At 36.8% G+C, this 17,828-nt stretch overlaps 1 non-coding gene across 1 annotated transcript; it reads left to right on the top strand.

Annotated features, from left to right (window-relative positions):
* The first annotated feature begins 1,411 nt into the window (after positions 1 to 1,411).
* On the top strand, positions 1,412 to 1,482 carry TRNAG-CCC (transfer RNA glycine (anticodon CCC)). The gene has a single exon. It is a non-coding gene; the product is annotated as a tRNA-Gly (tRNA).
* The last annotated feature ends 16,346 nt before the right edge of the window (positions 1,483 to 17,828 follow it).

Genomic DNA, 17,828 nt, shown 5'->3' with positions numbered 1-17,828 from the left:
CAGATTTCTGTTTATTACTTTCTTATGACAATGTAAGCTAACACTTACATGGACTTTCTGGAATGCTGTTTTATTGCACCCCTCCATTTTCTCAATTTTACTTTAAAAACCACCAACCTGGCACCTGACATATTTGATCTTTAGGAAGAAAGCAATTGCTAATCTCTCCTAAAAATTAGAAGTTATGTCCATTTGTCCTATGTGTTACTAAGTGCAAGGACAAAGAAAGAGGGTTGTTTGTAGGTCTGTTTATTTGAAAGTCTCCTTTTATCTTTTCTGGAGTTATTTACTGAATAAGAAATTTGTTTTAAACAAAGGTTGTAAATAAATATAGCTGGGGAGTTGCCATTCAGTGCTATGAGAGAGGCAGAATATTTGGTTCTGCTCAGAAACCTTTAAATTTTTGGTCTTCCACTAATAACTTCCTTTGTGTTACCTTTCCTTCAAATTATGTTAGATATCTTGAATGAAAGGAGCTGAGGAAAAGCAGTGCATTTAACCTGATATTAACTCAATTTCCATGAAGACTGAACACATCTTACAGGTATTATTTGACCAGGAAATCTCAGATCTTCATGCTATGTACAGCTGCTAAATGCATGAAATAGTTGGAAAATATTCTAATTAATTAATTAATTAAAATTAATAATAAATAAATTAATTTCAAAAATTAAACACTTAGTATTGCTTCTCAAATGGGGCAGAGTTCCTGAGTAAGCTGCAGAAGCTGTGATAAAAGTTTCAACACCTGTACATGAAGTGGACCATGGAACACATTGCACCAAAGAACTTTCAGCTGCAGTCCATTTGGTTTTCTGCCTGGAATATTTATGTTTTTCTTGCATCCTAAAGTGCTTTGACTTCCAGAGTCATGGGTAGCCATGTATTCATGAAAAAAATTTTGCTCCACATGAAAGGTATTGGCAGTCAGAATGGAACAATTATTGTTTGGTTCCTTTCATTTTTTTCCAGCTTCAGCACACATCTGCTTACTCTGCACTGTTGAGACAAATTACTGTCTTGGCTTTACTGTTTTGAAATTTAAGTCCTTTTATAACCATAGACATTTTGGAAGGAATCTGTGAAGCTGTTTAGCTTTGCCTTCACCAAAAGAAGATTGACTATTTTGTATATATTGCGAGAAACAAACAAAAGACTTTTTTAGGGTTTTCCATGCTTACTCTTTCAAAACTTCCCTAGGAAAAGGGAGTAGTTAATTGTCCAGTGACCTCTTGTCAGTATTTTAGGATATATGTTATGTTCTTCAGGTAATGTTTTTCAGGTAGAAAACTCTTTTTCCTGCATAGTCTTTATTATGACTTGCCTCTGAGGCAGGGTAACTGATGTTCTTCCTAGTAGATCCCTTGGGATTAGAGTGTAATAATACTGAATAAGGAAGCACTACAGGGAAGCACTAGTGGTGTAGTGGTATCATGCAAGATTCCCATTCTTGTGACCTGGGTTCAATTCCCACCTGGTGCATTGAAATTCCCACCTCCCAGCCTGTGCAGTGCCTATACCACAGGTTTGGTGTAATTCAAGAGGGGTGTGTTTTGGCAATATATTTTGTCTTTTATTTTGTGTGTTTTGTTGCTTGAATTTTAGGCAGGGCAACTGAATTATTGTGGGCTTTTTCTGTGTAATGCAATGGTGTAGAGTGGTATTTTTAGGTTGCTTCTATTAAAGAGTTCACTTCTACCTAAAGTTTGCTTTTATGCAAATAAATTGTTTTATGTGACCTAAGAATTCTGGAAATAGTAACTTACTTGTAGCTTGAACTTATCAGCCATATAACTAACATACCACTGCACTGGTATGAAATACCCTATACATGGCCATTCATCATAAAAGAGATTAACTGAGAGTCTTTGACCAATTTAACACTTTCAGATATAAGGGCTGTCCTTGACACTTTTTTCTCATCCAAAATTGATAGTTTTATATTATATTTGGGAAGAGGGGCCAAAAAAAGCTGTTTAGTATTCAAATATCGTCTTCTTCAAACACAAGAGCTGTCCATTCCAATGAGTAGGAAGTCAGGCAAAAATGCCAGGAGGCTTGCATGGATGAACAAGGAGCTCCAGGCAAAACTCAGATGCAAAAAGGAAGAATATAGAAGGTGGAATATAGAAAGTGGAATCAGGGACTGGCAACCTAGGAGAAATACAGCAGCATTGTATGAGCATGCAGGGATACAGTTGGAAAAGTTGAAGCCAAAATGGAATTGAATAAGGCAAGAGATATCAAAGACAACAAGAAGGACTTCTGTAAGTGCAGACATCACAAAAGGAGGACTATGGAAAATGTGAGCCCATTGCTGATTGGGGCAGGGAACCTGATGGCACAGGAAAATGCTGCAGTGCTGAATTCCTTCTTTTCTCCAGTCTGTTCTGCAAAAAAAAACCAGCCTTCAGGAATCCTGGGTCCCAAAGACCAAGGGGAAAGGCTGGAGAAAGGAATGCATATCCTTTGTGGGTAGATCAGGCAGTACTTATTCAGACTGGAGATTCATAATTCCGTGGGCCTTGATGGGATGCTCCCAGGAGTCCTGAGGAAGATTATGACTGGCAGAAGTGCTTCTGGACTGGAGGAAGGAAAATGTCACCCCTGTGTTCAAGAAAGGCAAGAAGGAGAAATCAGGGATCTACAGGCTAGTCAGCCTTGCTTTAATCCACAGAAAATGATGGAGCAGCTAATCCTGCAAAACATTTTCCAGGCATGTTTCACAAAGGCAAGAAAGTCATCAAGAGTAGCATGCATGGATTCACCAAAGAAATGTCATGCTGGACCAGTTATCAAACAGAAGTGACTGGTCTGGTAGGCAAGGGGAGAGCAGTGGATTTTGTCTGCCTGGGCTTACGCTGTCTCCCATTAAGATCCTCACAGACAAGCTATTGATCCAAGGGCTAGATGAGCAGACAGTGAGGTGCACTGAAAATTACCTGAACAGCCAAGACCAGAGGGTGGTGCTCAGTGGCACAAGGTCAATTTGGAGGCCACTGCTGTGTGCTGAAATATTTACACAAATGAATGTTCCACTGGACAGCTGGGGGCATTTTACGGTTTAAGTATCTAAGGACTGTTAGTTATTAGTCTTAGAAATTAGGATTTTAGAGGTGATTCAGATAAAGCCCCTGCTTATTTGCTGTCTTACATCCTTTTATTAAAATGTATTTATCAAATACTTCTTAGGAGTCCAAGTGGACTCTATCACCCATATATCCCTTCTCACATTCTAATTGAATCCTTCAGAAAATGGATGAACTTTGAGGCACTGCTGCCTGGTCATGCTGATCCCTCTCCTGTGCATCAAGTTTTCCATTTGGAAGCAAATTCTTTTTTTTTTTAATAGCAATTCAATAATTAATGAGTTATTCAATAATAATTCAATAATATGAGATTGCTTCTTAGGACTTAACAGATTTTATCTGTTTTGGAATTTGGGTTCTTTTTTCCCTCTATCATGCTTTGTTTTCTGAGTGTTCATGATAAGTGTCTCTAAGTCCTGGTGATCATCTGTCTACCTTACTTTGTCTCTAGCAGACTTCCTGTGTTTGAAAAAGTACTTGGTTTATGTCTCTTGCAGGTTTTCCAAATACTCTTGCTCACCTTTCCTGATTGCTTTTTTATATTTAAATAAGCAAAGATCAGGATGTTTTCTGTTTTCCTCTTTTAGACATATCTTCAACCTTTTGTCTTGTTACTAAAAGTTCCCCTTCTGTTAGCGACACTGGTGGTTTTTTTGATATTTCCAAAAAGTCTGTCAATGATTGGCTCACATGTCCTTTAAGCCTCTAATATTGTATCTGTAAGTAATCTCTCTTTGCCTTGCAAGTATTTTATTTTTAGATGTTGGACCATAGTTTTTAATAAACTTTAATTGAATTCAATTAATTAAATAATAATTGTGATAAAACCTATTTTTTTTCTTTTATTTTTAAGTTTTATTATGACTACAGTGTTACTTTTTGGATTTTGTTGTTCTTTAAGCTGTCTTTGCAAGTGTACTGTGTTGACCCTGGCTGCATGCCAAGTGCCCACCAAGCTTCTCACTTCCCTTCTCAGTTGGACAGGGGAGAGAAAATATAGCAATGGGTTCATGAGTTGAGATAAGGACTGGGAGAGACCCCTCACTGAACACCATCACAGGCAAAACAGACTGAACAAGGAGATATTAGTTGAATTTATTTACAACATAATCCCTAACAGGACATGGGGAAATAAAATAAATCTTAAAAACACCTTCTCCCCATCCCTTCCTTCTTCCTGGGCATACGATTGACTTACAGTTTTCTTTATCTCCTTCCCCAGAGTGGCACAGGGGATGAGGAATTGGTGGTCAGTTCATCACATGTTGTCTCTGATGCTACTTCCTCCTCAGTGGGAGGACTCCTCACATTCTTCCCCTGTTCCAGTGTAGACAATGTTCCACAGGAATCAATGAGACAGTTGTCCATGAAATTGTCCTGTATGGGTCCTTACCATGGGCTTCAGCTCTTCACAAACTGTTCCAGCATGGGTCCTTTCCACAGGATGCAGTCCTTCAGGAGCAGACTGCTCCAGGATGGGTTCTTCGCAGAATTAGAGTCCTGCCAGAAAACCTGGTCTGTTGTGGGCTCCTTTCTCCACAGTTCCACAGGTCCTTCATGCAGTCTGTTCCAGTGAAGGATTCCCACAGGTTCACAGCCTCCTCTCAGGCATCCACCTGCTCCAACATGGGGTTCTCCACAGGCTGTGGATGTATATCTGCTCCAACGTGAGGTTCTTCACAGGCTGTGGATGTATATCTGATCCAACATGAACCTCCATGGGCTGTAGGGGAATTTCTGCTCCATCACCTGGAGTACCTTCTCCACCTCCTTCTCCATTGACCTTGATGTTTACTGAGCTGTTGTTCTCCTATATTCTCAGTTCATTCTGTGATTCTGTAGTCCCATTGTTGCCAGAAGCTTACCATGCAAACCCAACACACATGGAAAAATCAGCAGCTGCTGAACTGACTCTGTCTGCTGTGGTGACTGCCCAGTAACAAGCTGTGGGCAGGCAATAGATTTCCAGCTGCTATTTTTGTGCATGTCCTATGAGGAAGATGAGGAGGATGCAATGACAGTGGCCGTTCAGACCTTAAGCCAACACTGGCTGCATACAGAACTCTTGCACAACATAAAAACATGGCCTTTTTCTTATATAAAATTTGATACCAGATAAACAGTAACATTAAATACATTCTTCTCATCCAAACTCTTTCTAATGGCTGGAAAAAAATCTCCTCTGATGCATTGTTAGCACACCAGTGTGTAAGGCATCCTGAGAGCTCTCTCACTGTTGGTAGGTGACTGCCATTGAGATTCATCAGCTTTTTCTTCCTATAAAGGAGACCTATAATTCCTCTGGAAGAAATATATTTACTATTAATTCTCCCACACTTAACATTATGTAATAAAGGATTTTTTGGCTCCATTGTTCCCTCCTGCTCACCCTGAAATGAATACAGCCATGCTGTGAGTGCTCTGATAGTTTCCAACATCTTATGGGATCAGAAGAGCAAGACAAAACTGGAAGGAGGCATTTCAGTCTTTTACTATAAATCCTTGAGTCAGAACCCCATTTGGATCCTTTTGCAGCGGTCTCAGATAGGAGAGATTTACTCTGAGAGCTGTCAAAAGCTATTTTACATTAGAAAAGAATGTTGGATCTACTGTGGTGACCAGAAGTCCTTCTAAGATTTTTATTCTCCCCATTTTTGGAGAGAAGCCTGAACCTTTTTTATTTTCTTCTAAACTGTGACAATCTCCATTTGCTTTCATTACAAAACGTGTTCTCTTCCATTCTGTGACTTTGAACTGTGCAAGAACTCAGACTAGAATCTGATATCTACATGTCCCATTTATAGAAAGATAAGCCCTGAGAGATCCTGAAATTCCCGTTTGTCCAAGACATTAGCAGAAAGTGTTGAATGTTCCTCTTCTAAGCCATGTGAAGCACAAGGTCTCCATCACACCTATTTGTGATTGATGCACAACTTCCCTCTGATTCTCAGGCTTTGCTTTAGAGAAGGTTGAAAGGAACATTTCTAGGCCTGACTGACACAACATGATAGGTTTGATTCCAAATATCTTCCTCCCTTTTTTATTCAGTACTTATTCTTTTTGATTACTCGTTGAAACTAAAAGGCTCCTTTGTCTTCACTGGATTATTGAGCTAGATCCTTAGTGGCATTTTCAGCCCATTGTTTTTCCTTTTACAGACAAAAAATAGAGAACACTTTCCTAGTCAGAAGTAAATTTTGTTCTCAAGATTTTTATTTTTTTTTTAAATCGTAGTTCATGTTTTGTCATGATAAAGAGTCCTTGAGATGCATGTTGTACTTCTCTTAGGGTAGTTTTTAAGATCTGTTTCAACTAAACCTTTTTCTTCTATTTTTCTTCCAAAGCCTTATTTCTCTGTGTTAGGCAACATTCATATCCTTGCTGTCAAGAGGCTTTTTTTTCCTATTAGAACTGAATATAATAATGATGTCAAAGGCTGTGGAAAGTACAAAAGCTGTCATTTACTAGTGATGGTCAAAGTGCAGAGCAGTTTAGATAAAACTCTATTCCGAGACAGCCAAAGGGGATCTTCTAATGCAGCAGAGACCAAGAAATGTTAGTGATTTTCTGGGAAGCTTGTCCATTCCATCTGCTAACCAGATTGTCACATCTGTACCTTTACCTAATATTGTGCCATTCTACAGGAATTCAGAAATTATGCTGTCTTTCCTGCTTGGAAGATTCGCAGTAAGCATAACTATGTTTGTAGACCATGGTTTAAAACTGAAAAAGGATGTCTTTACCACCAACCACTATATTTTGAAAATAGAAGGTTGGGACTAGGTGATCCTTAAGGTCCATTAACATTCTATGAATCTATGAAGATAGGAAGAGCATTGAAGGTACTGAGAGACAAGTAGCTGATTTAGAAAGGAAGATACATTTCAAGACAGCCATGAAGTAAGAGTAGTAGAGTCCAGACCAGTCACTAGCATTTTTTTTGTCATTGTTAAAAAACCCAATGCTTTAGACTTTGATCTTTAGACTTTTGGAATGTCTTTTCCTTAGCCAGGTGCTTGTTCTTTTTCTTCTTTTGTGAATTGGCTCTGAAAGCAACAGGAAATGTGGGAAAAATTTAATTTGTTTTCAGTCTTATGTCATAAGTGAAGCAGAGTAGAAAAACTAGCTATTAATTAAGATAAGGAGCTTTCTGTGAGCCATGTACTTGTTAGAGAACATCGAAGTATCAGCGTCTATTGAGCCTATTGAGTTTAGATACGATATTTTTTAATTTTTCTCAAAGCCCAGACACAACAATTTCTGCTGTATCAGCAGGGAGAGTGTTTTTTTTCAGAGTCAGTCTGTAGGTTCATAGTTCTGTTATCCAGCTGCTAGTACATAGCTTGTCATGGAATATCATCTTCAGGTTTTTAGTGTTACTCTATTGAAGGGCTCTTGGCATAATCTGCATGTAGCAATACTTCCCCTCTTTTGGATGAGAGATGGGGGATGTTGAATGGTTTGAGTTCAGATAATGGATTATGTGGTAGTTTATTTTTAATGCAGACTTAATAAGTCAAATTGAAAAATTAAAAAAAAAAAGAAGATTCTTCTAATACCTAATAGTATTTTCAAAACAAGGCATTAATGGCAGTGACTAATGTTGTTAGCCCTTCCCCAACTGAAACAAAGTAGAAACAATGTGACAAAGATCACATCATTAGTTTTGTGGAAACCTAGAGAGGTGTGGTAAGAGTTATACATCATGGTCTACACCTGTGTATTTGATTCTGTGTTAAAAACTTGGAGAGAGTTTGCACAAGCAGATTTGTATGCAAATGATATCCAAAAGATAGTGGTAATTTCCAGGGAGAACTTTCTTCTTCTATAAAGCTTTTCAGAATGGAAATATGAATACCTATTTTAATATTTTTTCTATTTCTACATGGAATTTTAAACTTTGAATAGTATAAATATTATGCAATTCATTTAAGCATATTTATTAATGCAAAATTTTCCTTACTACATGTATTAATCATAGTTTCTTCCATTTAATATTTGGTGCTCGTGTTAATGATGCAAATGAAATTACACAATAGACAAGAACCGTTTTTCTTGAGATGCCAATTAATTATAAACTGGATTAATGAAAAAGAGAAACATGAGGTATTGTAATATATTATTTTTTTTCCTTCCTCTTCTTGTTAGCTGTCCTTAGGTGTATTTTGCATGAGGTAGTGATAACAATGAATAAACTTCTATTTTGCTCCATGGAAGCTGTTTCAAATATATATTTCGACTTCAGAACTTTATTTAATTTGTTTTTCTGCAAGATGAAAAATGTTTTATGAAGCAGGAGAGGTATTTTCTATTTTAAAATGGACTTTATCATTCAAAGCATACAGTATATAAACCGACATGATGCAAAAATAAGTATGGAAGGGAAAACCAAAAGAGGAATGGTAAATGTGAAAGTATTTAATGACTAATGCTTTTTTCTGACATCTATAGATGTAGGACAATAACTTTTGAATACTAACACATCTATTTATGCATACATTTTTCAGAAGGTCTCCTATTTGGATCAGAGTGTACATGAGGTAGATAAAGAGCAGAAGCAAACTCAATAAGTGGAGCAAAAAAAGAGAAGTATTATGAAGCAACAATTAAATGGTGCAGGGGTGAATAATTTAATGCTTGCATTGAAGTATGTTTAATATTGTAATGCTTTTTTGAAGTGTGTTTAATCTCATAGGTTAGGCTGTAATTTCTGCAGAGTTGCCTTGGAACTATATACATACACACACTTTATGTACTATTTTCTGTCTCTTTTGAACTAACCTATGAGGTCCATAGCCTTGAGACAGCATGAAGCACAAAGCAGAATTGATATTGGGGTCATTGAGAAGTCCTTTGCTTTCCTCATTTGCTGCACTGGCTCAGATTGCTTGAGGGGCTTTAGAAATGCAAGGGAGAAAATCAATAAAGGACAAAAAATATTCCAGTGTAATAGAAGTGCCTGCTGATTGCATGTTTGCTCAGCAGATGGCATCTTCTTGTAAATGATGGCTCGTATCTGCTGTATCACTTGCTAAACTATAATCCACAAAAGTGCACTACTGAATTTCATTACTGAACATTGTGCTTTGTATAAACATGTTATTAGAAGAAACAACCATTTTTTTCCCTAAAATTCTGTTAATTTTTATTACTCTTTTATTTCCATCTTGTATAAACTTGTTAAATATTACAGCATCAAAGATGAATCGTGTACATACATATATAAAACAATAAAAGCTTTCATGTTGTTCAGAAGAGCTTTTAGGAACCCTGTAATTTCTATGGGAAAATTCCAAGACTTCTTATATATCACAGAATCCTAAATTAAGCATGGTGAAGTTCATTGATTCACACAGGTTTCTAAATTTGACAGGGAAGAGGAAGTTTATATATCCCTCTCTGTTAAAGGTGATGCTCTAGCAAACTGCAGGTTTACCAGGAGATCTTAGAACATGTGGAAATGACTGATGAGTCAGCATGAAGATAAGCAGTAATTGTACAATGTTTTTCAGGGCATTTATTTCCTATACCTTTTTTTATTGTTTTTAATGCTGCCTCTCCTAGTAACTTTAAATAACTGCATCCATTATTTACTTGAGTAATATTTGAGTTTGTGTTCTGGAGGAACACAGGGCTGCTAAGTGGAATAAAGTAATGTACAAAGCCTATTTTATGAGATTTGTAGAGCTCTGAACTGGTAACAGCACTTGGATACCTTAAAAATTACGTTTTTAGAGCCTGATACAATTCCTTGATTGTAGAAATTAAAGTTTTATAAAAGGGGCTGTCTTTTTTTAACAATAACTCTTACCACTAGTTGTGCAGGATTATATTATATGATTCCTCTAATCAGGCTCTTTGGTTTTTCAGAAGAAGTTTTTTGAAATTGTATTCAGAAATATTATTGCTCTTCTGTGATTAAGACATTGTCTCATTAAAGCCAGTGTGTAGCTTACATGATGTTATGGAAGGAATGGCTATGATTTTATAGGATTTTCCTTACAGGTGCAATATAGACTCTCCAGATTTTAACTGACCAAGCAATTCACCCAGTGCTTCATAATTTGCCTATTTTAAGTCAAGCTGAATCACAAGGGGGAGGCTACTGCATCATACCATTGAATTTGGAGGAACTTAGTTTGGTCAGCTGACATTTAAATGTCAAAAAGCCAAATACCTTGTTAACAGCATGTGAATTCTACCTCATAAAACACAAGTGGTCTTGTTCAGCAACTAGCAGGAATGAAGAATATTGTGCATGTATTGAACAACTGAATCACCAAGTGCCAAGGGACTTGTTCAGCTTAGGCAGGACACTGGACTGTTATCCACTTCAGCAAGCCATTAAGTGCAGATATTCAGTCAATTGATATTTGGATCATGGACTGTAGAGTGTCTCACCATTCTTGTTTGTTTATTCCAAAAGCTGAGGGTGAATTCTCTTTTCTATAATAGGTACCAGGTTGCACTGATTCAATGGCTAGCATTCTATATGTTCAGAAGCCAACACTTTCAGGTTTTGCTTGCCCTGGTTAAGAAGTCCTGAGAAAAATGCAGGAAGCCAAAGATGCTAAATGCTTCTTCATTGACAGTTTTTGTTTCAACAGAGCTCAAACATGAACCTGAGTCTTTGGTACAAAACATGGAATGGCATGTTTGTGTGCATGTTTATATCTGGACACAGTATATGAATCATCTCAGGTTTGCAAAGTCTAAGGCCAGGACAGATCATACAGAAATCCTGTGTATGACAGGGCATCACCTTTGCATCAGGCTCTTCTGGTACCGAGCCTAAAACTTTTCCTCAGGGGTTTGAGACTCCCTATTGGCAGTCCAGTTACACAGGAATTCACATCAATTATTATACCTTCATTTTCTTTCCCATGATTCTATGTTTCTGCAAGAAACCTGACCTTTTCATCTAATCCTTTACAGATACTTATTACACATTTATGAAGTTTGAAGGTCTTAAAAATCTGGCTTCCTTGCACAACTTCATATATCTGTACCAACATTTGTTACAAAAGTTTTGATTCCTCGTTTGGGTTTTTTTTTTTATAGCTACCTTTTAGGTATTCCTTTCATAAGGAAAAATATCCTTAGACTACGCATGATACTACTACTCCAAAAAAAATGGGACAGTGACTAAAGAAGAAATTTTAAAAATACTGATCTTAAAATACTATGAAGTAGTCTTTGCCTACTGATGAGGTCTTGAAATCTGGTATTTTCACATGTGTGCACTTAACTTATATGTGTATTTATTTGTATATATAAGGATAATCAAAAGGTATTTTCCTCCCTCTTAATTTAACCCATTTAGATGGCTGCTTACAGCCCATTAGTCTGGGTTACAAAATCTAATGCAGCAAGACCACTTTACAAGTATCACCCAAATAGAAGACTCCCACCTGTTTATTACTGCTGAACTGCTACAGTGCTTTATGTTTACCTTGTTCATTGTGGGGAAGCTGCAGCTTTGTTTGCCAGATACTCTTGCTCTTGAAAGCAGAGTTTGCTTGTGTTGTGAAGGCTTACATTTTTTGGGTCCTGTGACCATCTGTCACATTTGGTACAAGAAAGACAGTGCAATTTAACCTCTCTTTCACAGAGCAGGAAGTTTAGTGAAAACACTTTATAATTTAAAGGTTTTCAGCAGCTTAATGTCAGCATCACTTCAAGTTGCAGCTGAGGAAAGGAGTCATTCTCTGTGCTTTAATCCTCCACTGTCTGTGGAGTAAGGACAAAAATGTTATGAAAAACTTGACATCTGAAAGAAGGCAACTCTCTATTTAGGCAACTAAATGAAAAATGCTCTGGGCAATGATTTTTCCTGAAAGACAAGTGGTTTAGGTATCAGCCTAAAACAGCATTAAAATTTGTAAGTACTTGAATAGTCTAGCATTGAAAGCTTGATACTGACTCTACACACACTAAAATAAATAGTCCCACACTTGGATCACATGCAAATATTGATACTTTTTGCTGTCATTAGAAAAGATTTCGCTGTGCAAGCCAGGGTTTAATAACAAAAATTTCATATAAAAGAATAAAAGTAAAAGGGGCACGTATTTTTTGAAAATAATGGCCTACAAATATGCATAAATCCACATACAACATAGGCAATTGCAAAAATACAGGTGTCACAATAAAATCTGTGTATATATACTACAAGAACTATGCAACAAGCTGGAGAACCCTAACTAGATTTGTGAAGCTATTCTCTTACATAAATGCAATTTTGCCAGTTGCACTGAGTGCTTTAAGTGCCTTCTCTGAAAAATTTTCCCTTTCTTTGAGTATATATTGTCATGAATTTTTACACATATATGCATGTGCTCAAAACACAGTACTTGGAAATCTAGTCTTGCCTAATTTGTGTGGTATGGGTTTTGTTGCTGGTGATGGCGTTGGTAGGTTGGTTGGTTATTTTTTAAATTCCTAGCTAAATTGCTAAAAATTATCACACTATGGAAAACCTAGAGAATGGATGTAAAAAACTAAATTAATTATGGAACATGAAACAAAAACAGATAGACAATACAGAAAAATCTTCATTGATTTGAGGTAAGACCTATCTATTACATGAATTTTAAAGGAAAATGAATGACATTAATAAAAGTAAATTAATAATTTTACTTTATTGTGAAAGATGGTTATTTTACAGTATTATTTCTAGAAAAGATGTACTTTTCATCAATAATTTGAGAGTACTTTTGTGTGATCACTGTTTGTAGTTTAAACACACCTGTTGAAGTTATTAATGAGAAATTGTCAGTCTACCAAACTGAATTTTGGTCATTGAAATTGCTTTCAGAATTCTGATAGTATTCATGGTCAGTTGCATCCTTAACTAATGGAGGATTCAGTGCTCCTTTTTGTGTTTTCCTTGGCTTAAGAAATGTGGGCCTGAACTTACTGTGACTGATGATGGCTGAAAATAGTCTCTGAGGGCTCTATCTGACGGGTAATGCAGTCTGCCTTCTAGGCCATGCAAGCCTTGGAGGGCTGTATATGCTGATTGCACAGCAGGCTTGCTCTGCAAAAATAAAGGTGAGCCTGCTGTACAATGCCAAAAGAAAGCAGCTCAGATGGTTGAATTGTACAGGGTGACTAAAAGTGAAAAAGTCATTCTTACATCATTATACTACAGCTCTCTTTCTATGATCTCCTTCATTTATGTGCTGCTGATGTTGAAGGATCTTTGAGAAATTATTCCATGAAATTCTTGACTTGGAGGAAAAAAAATCTATTTCTATTTTTTAGATGAATATGTGGGATAGAATATGTTTTTTCTCAGCTCTTAGTTCAAACACAATGATTCAGAGGGACCCAATATGCAGTGAAACTTAGAGAACTTGAAGAATTGAAGGCATATCTCCATGACTGAAAAAATCTCCTCATTTTTCACAGTGTTTTAGCCAGTAGTCAGTGGTTTCATATCAGTGACATGTTACATTCAGACTCAGAGAAGAAATGGATAATGTCAACATAAAGTGGAACTGAAAGTTCATTCCAGCAATTTGCTGCTTCAATGTAGTAAACAAGTTCATCTCTCTTTCATAGAGAAATTTTCTTGCAAATTCTGCAACTTCTAGACTTGAAATGGATAATAAAGAAACCAGCATTTTTCCCAAGAACATGCTTTTAGAGAGCCTACCTAACAGGAAGAAGTCTACAGTCGAAGAATTCCCCAACTGCCACCTCTGCCATGCACCTTGTACATCCCAATAGCTGCTGTTACATTTTGTCATTCTCTGAATGCAGAGGGCACAGCACACAGGAATTTCTCCATCGTGTGGCATGCTGGAAACTGGCAGCATGGTTCTGCCCTCTGATTGACAGAGCAGACTCTGTGCATAAGGGGGAAAGGAGAGGAAGAGTTTGGTGCTGCTGGTGCTTTTTCATTTCTTACTGTTTTTCATTAGTGAAGATGAATGATGACAATATTCAGAGAAAAATTTCTTTCAGACTAATCTGTTTTATTATTCTTCTATTAATATTTTCAGTTATAGGCCATATCAGATGGGATTTCATCAACCTACATTAACATGGTCTACTCTACTAGTTATTCCCTGTTACATTTTGTGTTACTCCTATAGCTCAATATCAAATATTCTTATTTATTTGAACAGATCTTTCTTCTTTTCATAAAACCTGACTGACTTTTTAGAAAATCTGGGAATAATGGAATATCTGTTTTTTACATTTACTCTTGCATTTTATTTCCATTTTTTTGGCATCCTGAGCTGGTAGAGAAATTTGAAATAAATGAGTCCCTACTTCTGCTTTCAATCTTCACTGTTATCCCTTAGTGGTTACTCCCTAGCATCTTTCTCTGAATAAAACCTTCTTGACTTATTATTACTTACTATTAATGCAATAAAAAGACCAAATAATAGCCACTAGAATGAAATAGAAATGACACAATGGTTTCAGAACAACTGTCCTTTGAAATAAATACTTTTCCACAATAAAATTTACTACCAAACTGAACTCTACTGTAAAATATAGCCTAACATGCTACCCAAAGGAAATTACATGCCACAGGTATCCCATCTAGAAACTGTCTCATAATTTCTAAAAAATTGCTTTTGCATTTTAGAAAGACAAAAACATTTTCATATCTGAACTTAAGAATGAAGACAAAATGTATTCATTCAATTGTGAATTGAATTTATCTCAGTGAAGTTTGGTGCTAATTAAATTAGAAGGAAGAAGAGCAGTTCCTGTGAATTCAGGGTTTGTGTGAGGACCCTCTTTGCTTGCATTGACCCGCACATCAGTTGCTCTATGGTGTGCCTACACCTCCATCAGGAAAGGAAATACAGCAGGAAACAAGATATGGGGGTATACTGGAGATTAGGAAGGCTGGAAGGGTGTTTTAGTGAAAAGAACTCCAGGTAATTTCTGATGGCTCCCCAAGCCCCTCTTTAGATTCAGAGGAGGTCTTAGATGCTTTAATCTTCTGCGATGCGATTCGTTTTTCTGGAGAGCCTCAGTGAGACTTGTGACCTCCAGAATTTAGAAATAGGTTCCAAAATTCCTAAATACATCTGTTTTGTCAAGTATTAGCTAACCACTAAGAAGGATAACAGCTTATTATTGGTCCCAGCTGTTCCTTTCTTGATGGTGTAAATGGCTCCTGAGCGGTTAGCTTCATCATTACATGACAAATTCTTCCCTTTCTCTGATTGTTCATTTGTTTTAAAGTTAAAAACATATTTTACTTTAGTGTTAATATAACATCGAGTTTACATAACCATGCCTTAACATTAGAAAAAGTAGGTTTAAACTTGTTTCCTGAGTTTCCTTTTTTTTTGTGTGCACATTGGGATGCAGTCTTTATTATGCAGCCACCAGTTACATTACCTCCTAGGCTTTAGTTTAGGCTATCTTGCAGACAATTGTTTATTTTCTTTATTTTGTTTTAAATGCAATTCTGTCTATGAGTAACAGAACTACAGACCCTGAGAGAACAGCATCAGTACCAGGTGAAAACATCTGAAAATTGCTTAACTTTAGATACTTAGTCTGTACAGATTAAAGCAACCATACTAGGTATGGACAGAGGCAAAACCAAAATACTGCACAAATGATGTGAAGCTCTGACTTCCAGTCACAGTAAATAATAAAACTGTGGTTACTTGATATAGCATTGGCCATGGGCTAATTCTGTGTCTCAGAATATTATTATTTAAGCAGATATTTAAATGTGATGAGCCAGTCCTTTCTCTAAAAATGCAAGCTGTTTTTCAAGACTGTGGAACTTATGTATCTCAATAGAATCATTGGATAAGGATTGATAGGAGGAATGACTTTAGGTGGTATAAACATTCCTGATAAGCTCTGTTATATAACTTTTTTTTTTTTAGGGTATCATTACTTGGGAGAAAACACCTTTATCTATAACAAAATTAAAAATGAAACTTGTAAGCAAAGACTAAAAAACAGTACAGCAGAATATTTTGATTATTTCATTTATTTTTCTTCTCTTTCAAATAAAAAAAAATGGGTGGTGTGATGTTTAAGTAGCAAAATGTTCAGATGGTATTTAATAATCTCCAAGATTAGATGGCAGAATATGAGAAAGGTTAAAGCAGGAATAAAAAATATACAGAGAATTTCTGCCCAAGGATAGAAGGATATAAAAAAACACAACACATCAACTTCTGGAGTACAGATTAAAGGAAGCATTTCAGGAGTTCATCTGGGGTTTCTAGAAATTCTAGTGAGATTTTATATTAAATGAGAACTGCCTGTCTTGATAGTTGAAAACAATAGAATACTTGTCCCAAGTATATTGAACTACAGAAACTAAAAGTGGATATTCCCTCTCTAGGCTGTGCATATATATGGTAATGCTGTATGTACTTGGGGCTGAGGTCAAAACAAAACGTAGAGGAACTCAATGTAAGTTGCATCTTTTAGTCTGGGAAAAGCATTGTCAGATGCTTTAGTTGATTCAGGAAGAGATTTAAGCAGGAAAAGAAACTCTAAACGGAAAGTGTAAAGTTAGGTTATAGTTCCTTCTGCTTAAGGAGAAGTGCAGATGTATGTGACAGCACAAATAGAGCAGCGCAGTTTGGAGGTCAGAATTACAAGTCATTCTCATTATCTCATTTTTAAGATGGACAGGAATGAGCCATTACACCTTATGCAGAAGAGAATGATGAAGTAATAAATGGAAAGACCAACGAGATGGAAAATCCCAGTCTGAGGTCTATGAAAAGGTCCAATAAAATGGCCTTTTTGTGGTTACTTGCAGGTTTTGTGAGGGTGAGTAAAAGCTAGTAAGCAAGAACAAAAAGATGGAATGACTTTTTGCCACAGAAAGAAGGTTGGAATTAGCTTGATAGGAAAGAGATAGAAAGTTACATCTTTATTCAAGCAAGAAGTTCCCTCTCTCCTGGAGAATAGATGGGACTGTTTAACATCTAAAGAAATAAAACAATCTCTCGTCATGAGACAAACTGACCCTGAATTAGGTGAGATACTTGGTGACAAAACTAGGGATGCTTGTTGTTGGCATCATGAAGGGAAACAGAGTTGAAGAATGGTCTGATAGGGGAAGAATCTTCCTTAAAAAACTAGTGTCTTCAGCACAGATACGGAGAGAGAAAGAAAAGTTTTGAGGTGACTCTTGTGGTGCACTGAGGGGTGGAAATCATCTATTCTTGATCAGGACTGACAGGGATGTGAAGCTGAAGCATCTGTGTGTCTGGTTCTTGCAGGAGCACACATCATGTGTGATTTGGCTGGAACACTGAGTTCCTGATTTGCAGACCTCCTAGACCCTGTCTGCCCACAGGAGAGAGGATTGCTGAGTGATAGAACAGTGACACGGGAAGCTAGCAAATGTCACAGGTAAATACAAGGTGTGACTTTTGATTTACTAGCAGCCATGCTACTGAATGTGGTGCTATCTTGGGGTATAATGAGGAAGTTATACCTTACAGGCCTATTTTATCACTGTGCTCTCTGTAAGTGCTCTCACAGCATCTCATTAGCTCCTGTTCTACAGAGACAGTGCAGTCCCCAAACTATCATACTGCCATTTGGTTCAGTGCTGATATGTGCTGTATTAAACACACAGATAAGAATTCTTTGACATAACAATTCCTAATGAGGGTTGGATCACGTTCAGAATGATTATGTTTTGCCTTGTTTTCTTAACCTTGAAACAAGCCTGCTTGTGCTTATTTTCTGCTGCTAATGTGATTATTGTACTTTCAATTA

The sequence above is a fragment of the Molothrus aeneus genome, chromosome 1 (genome assembly GCF_037042795.1).
Source record: "Molothrus aeneus isolate 106 chromosome 1, BPBGC_Maene_1.0, whole genome shotgun sequence".
NCBI lineage: Eukaryota > Metazoa > Chordata > Aves > Passeriformes > Icteridae > Molothrus > Molothrus aeneus.
Note: the sequence above shows the minus strand (reverse complement) of the source record. Positions and strands in the feature narration are given on the sequence as shown.